General features: G+C 39.2%; 1 protein-coding gene and 1 pseudogene across 3 annotated transcripts in view; one reads left to right on the top strand and one right to left on the bottom strand.

Annotated features, from left to right (window-relative positions):
• The window catches only part of KLF9 (KLF transcription factor 9), a 91,335-nt gene that overhangs the window by 47,133 nt on the left and 30,141 nt on the right, over positions 1 to 14,061 (top strand). The window lies entirely within an intron of this gene.
• On the bottom strand, positions 7,642 to 10,604 carry LOC309964274 (small ribosomal subunit protein uS8-like; annotated as a pseudogene). The gene has a single exon. The product of its transcript is annotated as a small ribosomal subunit protein uS8-like (transcript).

Genomic DNA, 14,061 nt, shown 5'->3' on the forward strand with positions numbered 1-14,061 from the left:
TGTGGTCAATTCAGGAGAATGTTCCATGTGCACTTGAAAAGAATCTGTATTCTTTTTTTTTTTTTTGATGTATTGTCTTTTTATTTTTTCTTTTACCAGTCCTTTCCATGAGCAAACGTTTTAAACTTTGATGAAATCTAATTGAAAAATTTGATATTTTATAAATTGTGTTTTGGTCTCATATCTCAGAAATATTTGCCTAACCCAAGATCACAAAAGTTTTCCCATTTTCTTCTAGAAGTTTTATGGTTTGGGATCTTATATTTAAGTCTATGATCATTTTGAGTTAATTTTTTATATATTGCAAAATATGGATCAAAGTGGGTTTTTTGTTGTTTTTTTGGTTTATTTGCTTTGTTTTTTTAATAGGACTATTCAGTTGTTCCAGATGAAAGGCTATCATTTCTCCACTAAATTGTCATGACAATTTTCTTGAAAATTAGTTGTTTGTATGTATGTGTGTCTATTTATAGACTCTTTATTCTGTTCCATTGATTTGTCTATTTTTATCTTCATAGCACACTGTCTTGATTACTTTACATTTATAATAATTATTGAAATCTTCTGGTGTTAGCCATCAAACCTTGTTTTTTTTTTCAAAGTTGCTTTGAGAATTCTCAGTCTTTCAAATTTCTATATGAATTTTAGGATCACCTTGTCAGTTTCTATAAAAATGTCTGCTAGGGTTTTGATTGAGCTTGTGCAGAATCTAGAGGTAAATTTGGAAAAATAATAACAATACTGAGTTTCCAACTTCTGAACAATATGTATTTCTCCATTTATTTAGATCTTCTTTAATTTCTCAGCAATGTTTTGTAGTTTTCAGTGTATGTCTTTCACATTTTTTGATAGATTTATTCCTAAGAATTCTGGGTTTTGATGACATTATAAACCATATTTTTAATTTTCAATTTCTGATTCATTTCTAAAATATGGAAATACAACTAGTTCTCTTTATAAAAAATTAATTGAGCTATAACTGACATATAATATGCTAGTTTCAGATGTACAACATAATGATTCCATATTGGTATACATTGTGAAATAATCACTACAATAAATCTAGATTACATCTGTCACCTTACATAGTTAAAAACAATTTTCTTATCTTGTGATAACTTTCAAGATCCACTCTTAGCAACTTTCAAATAATCAATACAGTATTGTTGACTATTCACCATTACTGTACATTATATCCTTATAACTTATTTATTTCATAACTGGAAGTTTGCACCTTTTTGACCCCCTTCATCCATTTCTCTCACTTCCCAACCCCCCTGCTCTGGCAGCCACCAGTTTATTCTCTGTATCTATTAGGTTAGTTGTTTTTTGTGTTTTTGTTTTGTTTGCACTGGATTCCACATAAAAGTGGGATCACATGGTATGAACATCACCCTTTAAATGCTTTCGCAGCAACCCATAAACTTTGCTATGTTGTATTTCCATTTTTGTTTGTCTCAAGAAATTTTTTAAATTTCTTATTTGATTTCTTTTTTAAATAAATTTATTTGTTTATTTTTGGCTGCATTGGAGCTTCATTGCTGCACGTGGGCTTTTTCTGGTTGCAGTGAGTGGGGGCTACTCTTCGTTGTGGTGTGCAGTCTTCTCATTGCAGTGGCTTCTCTTGTTGCGGACCATGGGCTCTAGGCACGTGGGCTTCAGTAGTTGCAGCATGTGGGCTCAGTAGTTGTGGCTCACAGGCTCTAGAGTGCAGGCTCAGTAGTTGTGGTGCACAGGCTTAGTTGCTCCGCGGCATGTGGGATCTTCCTGGACCAGGGATCAAACCCGTGTCCCTTGCATTGGCAGGTGGATTCTTAACCACTGTACCACCAGGGAAGTGCCTTTGATTTCTTCTTGAACAACACATTGGTTGTTCAGTAACATGTTGTTTAATCTCCACATATTTTTGGATTTTCCAGTTTTTTCCATGTAATTGATTTCTAGTTTCATACTACTGTGGTCAGAAAAGATGCTCAATATAGTTTTAGTCCTCTTGTGTTTATCAAGACTTGTTTAGTGGCCTAACACTTAGTCTATCCTGGAGAACGTTCCATGTGCACTCGAAGAATGCATATTCTGTTGCTTTGGGGTGGAATGTTCTGTATATTGTATATATCTGTTAAGTTCACCTAGTCTAATATGTTATTTAAGGCCATGCTTTCTTCATTGATTTTTCTGCCTAGACGATCTATCCATTGATATAAGTGGGGTATTAAAGCCCCCTACTACTATTGTATTGCTGTCTATTTCTCCTTTTAGGTCTTTAATATTTGCTTTTTACATTTAGGTGCTTCTGTGTTGGATGCATATTTACAAATGTTATGTCCCTAGTTGGATTGACCCTTTTATCATTATGCCCTTCTTTGTCTCTTATTACAGTCCTTGTTTTAAAGTCTATTTTGTCTGATATAAGTATAGCTACCCCAGCTTTTTTTGTTTTTATTTGCATGGAATATCTTTTTCCATAGATTCACTTTCAGTCTCTGTGTGTCATTACATTGGAAGCGAGTCTCTTACAGGCAGCCTATAGGTGTGACTTGTTTTTTTTTTAATCCATTTAGCCACTCTTTTCTTTTGATTGTAGAATTTAGTTCATTTACATTTAAAGTAATTATTTATAGGTAGGGACTTACTGCCATTTGTTCATTGTTTTCCTGGTTGTTTCGTAGTTCCTCTTGTTCCCATCTTCTCTTCCTCTTTCCCTTTGTGGTTTGATACCTTTCTGGTGTATTTAAATTCCTTTCTCTTTATCTTTTGTATATCTACTATAAGATTTTGCTTTGTGTTACTATGAGGCTTACATATAATAAGAATCTTATTTAAGTCAATAACAACTTAAGATTGATCTCATTTTTTTTTTTTTTTTTTGCGGTACGCGGGCCTCTCACTGTTGCGGCCTCTCCTGTTGTGGAGCACAGGCTCCGGACGCGCAGGCTCAGCGGCCATGGCTTACGGGCCCAGCCGCTCCGGGGCATGTGGGATCTTCCTGGACCGGGGCACGAACCCGTGTCCCCTGCATCGGCAGGCAGACTCTCAACCACTGCGCCACCAGGGAAGCCCAGATTGATCTCATTTTAAAGCTCTACACAATTACTCTATTCCATCCAACTTTCATGGTTGTGATATTACATTTGTATCTTTTTATCTTGTGTGTTACTTATTATTGTAATCATAGTTATTTTTACCACTTTTGTCTTTCAACCTTCATACTAGCTTTAAAAGTGATTAATCCACTACCTTTTCTATGTTTACATTTCCAGTGAGATTTATTCTTTCATATGTTTTCTTGTTTCTAATTAATACCCTTTCTTTTCAGCTTAAAGAAGTCCCATTAATATTTCTTGAAAGACCAGTTTAGTGGTGACAAACTCCTTTAGTTTTTGCCTGCCTGGAAAACTCCTCATCTCTCCTTCACTTCTGATTGATAACTGTCAGGTAGCGTATTCTTGGTTGGAAGTTTTTGTTGTTGTAGTTTGTTTGTTTTCTTTCAGCACTTTGAACATATAGTGCTTTTCCCTCTGGCCTACAAAATTTCTGCTGAAAAATCTGCTGATAGTCTTATGAGAATTCTCTTGTATGTAACAAGTTGTTTTGGTCTTATTGCTTCTAAGATTCTCTCCTTGTCTTTAACTTTTGACATTTTAAGAAGATGGGTCTTGGTGTGGATCTCTGGGTTCCTCTTATTTGGAACTTGGATCCTGGGCTTCCTGGATCTGGATGCTCTTTCCTTACCCAGTTTAGGGACGTTTTCAGCCATTATTTCTTCAAATAATTTTTCTGCCCCTTTTTGTCTTTTCCTTTTGGGAGCCCTGTAATGTTAGCCCATTAATGTTATGAATGTTAGCCCATCTGATGGTTTCTCATAAGTCCCTTAAGCTATCTTCTTTTTTATATTTAGTTTTTCCTTTTGCTGCTCTGATTGGGTGAATTTTAGTACCTTGCCAACAAGTTAACTGTTCCTTTTTTCTACTTTGTTTAGTCTCCTTTTGAACCCTGTAGTGTACTTTTCAGGTCAGTTATTCTTCAGCTCTGTAACTTTTGTTTGGTACTTTCTTATATTTTCTATCTCTTTGCTGAATTTCTCACTGTGTTCATTTATTTTACTCCCCTGTTCAGTGAGCATCCTTATAACCATTACTTTGAACACTTTATCAGGTAAATTACATTCTGTTAAGGTTTTTTTTTTTCCTGAGCTTTTATTCTTTTGTTTGGAACATAGTCATCTGTTTCTTCATTTTCTTGACTCCCTGTGTTGGTTTCTTGAAGTAGATAAAACAACCACTTCTCTCAGTGTAAAAGGAGTGGCCTTGTGTAGATGAATCTTGTTCAACCCTGCCCTAGCCTCTGGTTGTCTCTCAAACCTTTGTGATTGTCCAAGCACCTATTATACTTTTAATAGCTCCCAGTAGTTAAAGGTGTGCCAAGACCTGTACTACACGTCCCAAAAGGGGAGGCTCTCAGTCAACACTTAGATTCAGACAGATTGGAAGCCAAACCCCGAGACAGCAGATTTTAAGTTTGCAAATATCTACAGTCCTGTGGGACCACAGGCTGGTCTACAGTCCTGTGGGACCACCAACCACCAGAGCCAGGTGATCTGGAGGTGTCCCCTCGGCAGAAGTCATACAAATGAGGGCTCCAGACAAGAATATAAGCTCTTTTCTGGTACGTACCACTGAGCCTTAGTGAGAAAGAGGGAAAGTGCAAGGATGGCATCCACTGGCCTGTGTTCCCTGAGATCAGCTCCATAGACCCCTAGATGTGTGCGAAACCTGAAGCTGCCCCTCAGGCCAAAGCTCCAGGAGATTCAACTAGGCCTCTTTCACAGAATGACCGAGGGCGTGTTTCAGTCTTCTGTCTGTGCAGTGTCCTGGATTTGGTAGCCTGCCAAGAACTACCTCTCCAATTCTTACAGTCCCTTGGGACCCAGGAACACAAGACCCTCTGGCCATCAGAGCAGAGGCAGTCAAGGTACGTCCCCTGGTTGGTAGCTGCAAAAACCAGAGCACCAGATGTAAAAGCCAGGGCACCTGACACATGTGAGAGCTCCCCTCTGGGAGATGCTGGTGTTCCGGAGGATGGCAGAGCCCCCGCTTCTGAGGTCTGTGGAAAAGATTACAGGCAGCCCTTAGATGTGTGTTTAATTAGAAACTTGCCCCTCAGGCTGCATCTGTGATGTGATGATTAGTTAATAGGCCTCTTTCACAGAGAGATTGAGCTCCTGGGTCTCTTGCTCTTGCTGTGCCCTGGGAATGTTAGCTATTTAAGAACTCTTTTTCTTTGGTTATAGTTCTACGGGCTACCAGAGCCAGATCATGTGGAAGTATCCCTTGGCAGCAGCTACAAAAATGAGGGTGCCAGACTAGGGCATAAGCTCCTCTCTGGGAGATACTGGTGAGCTGGTGAGGCAGAGGGAGAGCACAAAGATTGTGCCCACCAGCCTCTGTTCCCTGAGACCGCTTCCTTAGGCCATTAGTTGTGTATCAAACCAGAAGCCTATCTCTTAGGCCAAAGCTCCTGGACCTGCAAATAGGCTTCTCTCACAGAATGATTGGGAGGGTGTTTGAGTCTGCTGTGCAGTGCCCTGGGCGTGGTAGCCTACCAAAAACCATCTCTCTGATTGTTACAGCCCCAGGGGACCTAGAAATGCATGCTCTCCTGGCCTCTAGAGTCAGGCAATCAAGGGGCATCCCCTAGACAGTGGCTGCAAAACTCAGGGCATCAGACACATGTCAAAGCTCCCTTCTGGGAGATCCTGGTGCTCTAGATCACAGCAGAATTCAGAGCATGAAGATGATGCCCACTGGCTGTAGTGAGGAAGTAGGGGAGCATAAAAATGAGGCCTATAGGAATAAAAGAGAAAGAAAAAGAGGGCGTCTGTTGGCTAAGCAAGGCGGAGTGACAGCACATAGATGGCCCCCACCAGTCTCTGTTTCTGGAGAGTGTTTCAACAGCTCTTAGATGTGTGTGTAAAAATAGATGCCTGCCCCCCCCAGGCCAATGCTTTAATATATGAAAACGAACCTCTTTCACTCAAGGTCTAAATGCAATCTGCTGCCTCAGCTGAGCCCTGGGGAGGGTGCGTCTAAGTGTGCAAGCCCTTCTAGAGCCATTTCTCAGATTGCTACAGTTTTGTGGGTCTTGTGGATGTGAGCCTGGTTGGTTTTCAAAGCTAGATATTTGGGGGTTCATCTCTCAGGTGCAAGTATTAAAAGTTGGAGTGCTTGATGTGCTGATTGATACCCTTCAATCCTCAGGGAGAAGCTCTGGGTTTTGAATTCCCTCCTGATTTGGGGTCACTGTATCAACAGTGGTATGTATAGCAAGATTGTGTTCCAGCCATTCCTACCCCCCTTTTTTAAAAATTTTGTTTATTTTATTTTGGGCTACGTTGGGTCTTTGTTGCTGCGTGCGGGCTTTCTCTAGTTGCAGCGAGTGGGGGCTACTCTTCATTGCGGTGCGCGGCCTTCTCATTGCGGTGGCTTCTCTTGTTGCGGAGCACAGGCTCCAGGTGCATGGACTCAGTAGTTGTGGCTTGCAGGCTCTAGAGCGCAGGTTCAGTAGTTGTGGCACATGGGCTTAGTTGCCCTGCAGCATGTGGGATCTTCCTAGACCAGGGCTCGAACCCGTGTCCCCTGCATTGGTGGGCAGATTCTTAACCACTGTGCCACCAGGGAAGCCCCCTACCCATTTTAATGTGGTTTTCTTCTCATTTGCCCAGTGTAGTCCATGCTCAGCCAACATTTAAGTTTTTTTCCAGAGGAAGTTTATTCATATGTAGCTGTAGACTCGGTGGGTCTGTGAGAGGTGAGTTCAGGATCTTTCTATTTCACCATCTTGAACCGGAAATCGAATTCTTATATAGTGATCTTGTATCCTGTAAATTCACTTAACTCACTTATGGGCTGTAGTAGAGTTTTTATAGATTTCATCAGATTTTCTATATAGGGGAGCATGACATTTGTGAAAAAAAAGGCAGTTTTACTTTTTCCCTTTCCAATATAGGTGGTTTTTATTTCTTATCTCTTGACCTTATTGCACTGGCTGGAATCTTTAATGTTGAGGTTTGGCATCTTTGTCTTCTTCCTGATCTTAGGGGAAAATTGATTCAGTTTTTCACAATTTAGTATGATGCTAGTTGTAGGATTTTAAGTAAATGCCCTTTAATGCGTTGAAGAATTTTCCTTCTATTCCTACTTTTCTGAGAGTTTTTGTCAGGAATGGATGTTGGATTTTCTCAAATGATTTTCTGCATCTATTGACATAATCAGAAATAATTATTTATATATTTATAGATGAATATTCTTTAGTTTGTTAATATGATGAATTATACACTGGTGGATTTTCAAGTGTCAAAACAATCTTGCATTCTTGGGATAAACTTCACTTGGTCAAATGTATTATTACCCTTTTTATAAATTTTGGATTCAATTTGTTAAAATTTTATTTAGGATTTGTGTGTGTGTGTGTGTGTTACATGGGCCTCTCACTGTTGCGGCCTCTCCCATTGCAGAGCACAGGCTCCGGACGCACAGGCTTAGCGGCCATGGCTCACGGGCCCAGCCGCTATGCAGCATGTGGGATCTTCCCGGACCGGGGCACGAACTCGCGTCCCCTGCATCAGCAGGCGGACTCTCAACCACTGCGCCACCAGGGAAGCCCTCTGTTTAGGATTTTTGATATCTGTGTTTATAACATAGGAATATTGGTTTGCCATTTCTCTGTAATATCTTTGTCTGGTTTTGGTGTCAGGGTAATTCTGTAATCATAAAATGAGTTGGGAAGTATTCTCACCTTTTTAATTTTTTGAAAGAGTTTGTGAAGAATTTGTAAATGTTCAGTGGCATTCACCTGTGCTGCCCTATGGGCCTGCAGTTTTGTGGGAATGTTTTAAACTACAAATTCAATTTCTTTAATAGATAGGCTCTTCGGGTTATATATATTTCTTCCTTGGTAAGCTTGGGTAATCTGTGTCTTTCAAGAAATTTGCCCATTTTATCTAAGTTGTTGGATTTACTAGCGTAAGGTTGTTCATAATATTTTCCCAGATTATTATTATTACACTTACGTGAAAAATCTCATGGGTAATTTGATAGGGATCACATTAAATCTGTAGATTGCTTTGGATATCCTCTGAGGCATTTTATTTGCATGTGTGTATTACATCCCTAGAAAAAGATCCAAGTATTTTCCCTCCAGTGTGTTTTCGTCTTGCTTCTTCATGGTCCATGATGCCAGCTGAGGTTGTCAGTACAATGAAAAGAAACTGATGGGATGGGAGCACGTTATTCTGACATTTTTTCTAGATCTTTGAGTTGCACATCAAGTCTGGGGCTGATCACTCCACAGTTATTTAGCCTGCCTATGAGGCTCACAACGATTTCCCCAGCCCCGTGATCATCGATGATTTCAAATTTGACAATGTAACCATGATTCATCATCACAGTTAGAAACCTGACGATGACTTTGGAGCATGGCCTAATAAGAACCTGGAGTTTGCCTCTTTTTTTGGCATTGTTGATACTGTTGAGAGTATCAGCCAGGACATTCATGCACACCAATATGGCGGCACAGAAAGATGGTGGAAAGAGCAGGATGGCCATTTTAACAATATTCTTCCAATCCAAGAGCATGGGATATCTTTCCATTTCTTTGAATCATCTTCAATTTCTTTTATTAATGTTTTATAGTTCTCAGTATATAAGTGTTTCACCTCTTTGGTTAGTTTTATTCCTAAGTATTTTATTTTTGGGGGATGCAATTTTTTTTAATATAAATTTATTTTATTTATTTTTGGCTGCGTTGGGTCTTCATTGCTGCGTGTGGGCTTTCTCTAGTTGCGGTGAGTGGGGGCCATTCCTCCTTGCAGTGTGCGGGCCTCTCATTGCGGGGGCCCCTCCTGTTGTGGAGCACAGGCTCCAGGCACGCAGGCCTCAGCAGCTGTGGCTTGTGGGCTCCAGAGTGCAGGCTCAGCATTTGTGGCACACGGGCCTAGCTGTTCCGCAGCATGTGGGATCCTCCTGGAACAGGGCTCGAACCCCTGTCCCCTGCATTGGCAGTCAGATTCCTAACCACTGCGCCACGAGGGAAGCCTGGGGGGTGTGATTTTAAAAGGGATTCTTTTTTTACATTCCTTTCTGATATTTCATTTTTAGTGTAAAGAAATGCAACCGATTTCTGTATGTTAATCTTGTATCCTGCTACCTTGCTGAATTCATTGATCAGTTCTAGGGTTTTCTATCTATAGTATCATGTCATCTGGATATAATGACACTTTTACCTCTTCCCTTCTAATTTGGATAGTTTTTATTTCTTTTTCTTACCTGAGTGCATTGGCTAGGACTTCCAATACTGTGTTGAATAGAAGAGGTGAGAGTGGGCATCCTTGTCTTGTTCCAGATTTTAACAGGAAGGCTTTCAGCTTTTCACCCCTGAGTATTATGTTGGCTGTGGGTTTGTCATAAATGGCTTTTATTATGTTGAGATATGTTCCCTCTTTACCCACTTTGGTAAGAGTTTTTATCATGAATGCATGTTGAATTTTGTCAAATGCTTTTTCTGCATCTACTGAGATGATGGTGTGCTTTTTGTCTTTTCTTTTGTTTATGTGGTGTATCCCATTGATTTGCATACGTTGAACCATTCTTGTGAACTTGGGATGAATCCCATGTGGTCATGGTGTATGGTCTTTTTTATGTGTTGTTGGATTCGGTTTGCTAATATTTTGTCGAGAATTAGTCATTTAAAAAATATGGTAATAGACCAATGTAACCCAATACAGATTGGGGTTTAATAGATGATAAAGATGGAATTTCAAACTAATGGGGGAAAGGTAGACTATTTAGTATATGGTATTGGCACGACTGATTGGGTTTTTTTTGGGGGGGTAGGGGTGGGGCTTGATCCCTCCCTCATTCTTATATCAAAGTCAACTATAGACAAAACAAAAATTTAAATGTAAAAGCAAAAGTATAAACATAATGAAGAAAATATGAGTAAATTATTGATATCATCTAAGAGTAGGAAAGACCTTTCTGAAATGACATAAAATACCAATTGAAAAATCTGATTAAAACAAAATTGAAAAAAAACCCCACAAAGCCAACAAGTCTTATCTAGAACAACTAAAAACACCATAAACAAAATCAAAAGGTATATTGGGAAAACTATTTATAACTTTTTATAACTTATATCATGGGAAAATGGAGATTTTATATATATATATATATTTATAGATAGATAGATATAGATAGATCTCCTAAAAATCAGAATGAAAAAGTCCCTAGTAGAAAATAATGGGCACAGAACGTGAACAGATAATTTAAAGAAATACAAATGATTGAGAAACATAAATATAGGCTCAACCCCAGTAATATAATGATGGTTTAAATTAGAGCAAAAATAAAATACTATTTTTCTTGCCTACCAGATTTATGAAAATTAAAAAGATTTTCAATATCCAATAAAGTCAGCCCTTCATATACTTGGGTTCTGCATCTACAGATTCATCCAACCATGGATCACAAAAACTCAGGGAAAAAAAAGTCCCAGAAAGTTCCAAAAAGCAAAACTTGAATTTGCGATGGGCTGGCAACTCTTTTTTTTTTTTTTTTTTTTTTTTTTTTTGTGGTACGCGGGCCTCTCACTGTTGTGGCCTCTCCCGTTGCGGAGCACAGGCTCCGGACGCGCAGGCTCAGCGGCCATGGCTCACGGGCCCAGCCGCTCCGCGGCATGTGGGATCTTCCCGGACCGGGGCACGAACCCATGTCCCCTGCATCGGCAGGCGGACTCTCAACCACTGCGCCACCAGGGAAGCCCCAAGGACTGGCAACTCTTTACGTAACATTTACATTGTATTTACAACTATGTATTCAGTATTTGCATTGTATTATGTATTGTAAGTAATCTAGAGATGACTTAAAGTATCAGGGAGGATGTACATAGCTTATATGCTAATACTACACTGTTCTATGTAAGGGACTTGAACATCCAAGGATTTTGGTATCCATAGGGATCCTGGAAACAATCCCCCTGAGGATACCGAGGGACACTTGTATATGGGAGTGTGATAATTCTGTACTACTGTAACAGAGACAAAACAAAGTGGTTTAACAAAGATGCTCAAAGATGATCTGTCTTCCTGCTCTCAGGGCTTTTGCAGCTTTTGCTCCATAATGCCAACAGCCCCTTCCAATTTATGTCCTGTCTTGCCTTGGATTGATGTGGCTACATTGTGCTCTCCCAGGCTGGTCTTAAGTCATGCCCAACAAGGGTCAGACGTTTCTTGTCTGAATGGGGCTGCTGTTTTCATGTTGCACGTGGGCCCCTTGCTTCTCCTCTCCTGGCAGTACTGTGTGGAAGGCAGGGGTGTGGTCAACAGAGAGTGAGAACCTGGTCTAGGAATGCAGTGATTCTGGCCTAAAGAGCTCAAGAGAAGTCACTGTTGGAAAATCTGTTGTTCTATTTTCATGCTATAAAATTCCGAATGGTAAATTTTACATGACTAGAAAATGAATGATGGTTCTTGTTTTCCTGCATACTCAGGGTAAGACTTGCTCTCATCATCAAAGAGCACAGTGTCCCTCTGACAGTCACTGGAAGTGGCTGGATGCTGCACTCTAGGGAGCAATAATGTAACCAGCGTTAAATAATTGGTACTGGGGGACTGCATAGGTGAGATGACCTATATTGTTTCAGTATAAACAAATTCCCAAGAGTTATGGTATTTAAAGTAATAACACAGTTGCTACTTTTTTCTCCAGGTGGGATATAATATTAGCCAGAAAGGGTGATTTGTCAATAAAGAAGAGCTAGTTCCTGGACCTGAACAGGAAAATATGATGCATTTATTGAACAATAAACAAGTATTTAAGTACTTTCTACTCATCATTCTAAATCTTTATCAATAAATCTCTGTACCTTACATGGACCAATAAATTTTGTAATACATTTAAAAGTTAAATTGTTTACTTTGTAACCAGAAAGAAGTACAGGTTTTTTAAAAGACTAGGAAGAATTACACCAAAGTTTTATAGTGATTGTGTCTTGAGTGTTGGCTTCTTAAGAGACTTTTTGGTTTCTTTTTTATATGTTCTACAATGTGGCCACAATAAACTAGAAAATAATAACTTGGACATGGCCACATAGCTAATTAAGTAGAAGAAACAAATGCTTCTTGAGTTCAGAGGCCATACTCTTTTTTTCTCTTAAAACAATTTAAAAAGTAATAAAAGGTATATAATTCAAAACATACAAAAGGACTAGTGAGAAATAAATCTTCCTCCCAATCTGTTGTTCAATTATCTAGTTCCTTTCCTCAGAGGCAGCCACTGTTAGTTTCTTTGTATCTTTCAAGAGACAGAAAATGTAGCTCTGTGTGTGTGTGTGTGTGTGTGTGTGTGTGTTTTCTTTTTAAACACAAATGACAAATACACACACACACACACTCTTCAGTACTTTGCTCTTTTCATTGATACATCCTGGAGATCTGATCATGTCAGCATATAAAAAACAGGCAACTGTACATTATTATATTAAATGGATATTTGCACCATGATTTATTAACTCATCCTCAACCTACTGCTATTTCAAAGAATATTGAACTTAATAATATTCTCACACATATGCTTAGAAATACATGTGAGAGTATATAGGTGGGATAAATTGCTATAAGTGGATTTGCTAAGTCAAAGGGGATACTTATTTAAAGTACATTGCTAAATTACTCACTTCAGAGGTAGTCCCAGTTTTACACTTTCACCAAAAAAAGCAGGTATATCTTTCACCCCAAGCTCGCCTACTTCCTAAACTTTGCCATTTCCCATGCTCTTTTTAGTGTAGCACACTGCCTGGCTCTGAGTCCCAATTCTAGCATTTACTAGGTTTGTGACTTTTGGAAGTCAATTTAATGTCTCTGAACCTTCACCCTTAATGAAGATAATATCCATTTTCCATAGTTTCTATCAAAGTTAAAGGTGATATGTGAGAGACCAAACATTACACACATGGTAGGCAGAATCAGTATTTTTATATATTCTACATATAAATAGCTCTTGTACTTTTCTTCCACTTCTCCACTTCTAAGACAGCAACTGTTGTGGCTTTATTATTCACCTACTTGCTTTCAGTATCTTTTTCACATGTCGTCCCCCCTTCCCTCAAATCTGATGGTCAAATGAATCTTCCTGAATTCAAGTTCTAGTTGTTACTCCCCTGCCTTAAAAAACAAAAACAAAGCCAAAGCCAAACCTGTGTAACTAAGTGGAAATTCTGTACCGTATTCTCCATTATCTAGCCCCACTCTACCTTCCTAAGTGATTAGAGAGGTGCTATCACAAGCGCATCTGCTATCCATATATTGATTAATACCAGACAGATGCTTTGCTAATTAGTACAGCAAATGTCAGAAATGGGTTTTTATTAAATTGATGGCTTGTCATTAGCATGATGAATGTTAGAAATGGACTCTCACTGAGAAATTACAGATATTCAAGATATGTATTAATAGATTGGCTAAAATGTTCAGACACTCCCCATTATTTTGTGAACTGGGTGTAAGTTCTATGTGCTTTACCCTTAGAGGTGGTTCCCAAATTTTGAACACCCAGCAGTTCCATGGTCAGACTTCGGGTCTAACGCATTTCTGGTTGTTTCATGTCCATTTAAAGGAATATTATCACATCTGGTATGAGTGAACCTGTCATGCAAAGTGTGATCAAATCACCCAAACTGGTGAAGAGCAGGACTTCATCAGAGTTACAAAACAAGTTGTATGACAGTTTTGTGCTTGCTTGTAGTAATGCTCAGCAAAGGTGTGAGAGGCAGAATTTGATCTAAGACTGACTTTCATCATATCCTGTTAAACAAGGGTGCGGGGGAATAGCTAACTCTCATCCATGCTAAACTTTTTTTTGCCAGTAAAATCCCTAAGAGTTGTACATGACGACATTGTCTTGGATCAGTTGGGAATAATTGGATGTACATTTATAACATCTTGAACTCCCCTCTCAATTCCAACAGTATTAAATCTGCATATCACTTAGTGCATTTCAAAATTTGTCT

Source organism: Leucopleurus acutus, assembly GCF_964270905.1.
Source record: "Leucopleurus acutus genome assembly, chromosome: 7".
NCBI lineage: Eukaryota > Metazoa > Chordata > Mammalia > Artiodactyla > Delphinidae > Leucopleurus > Leucopleurus acutus.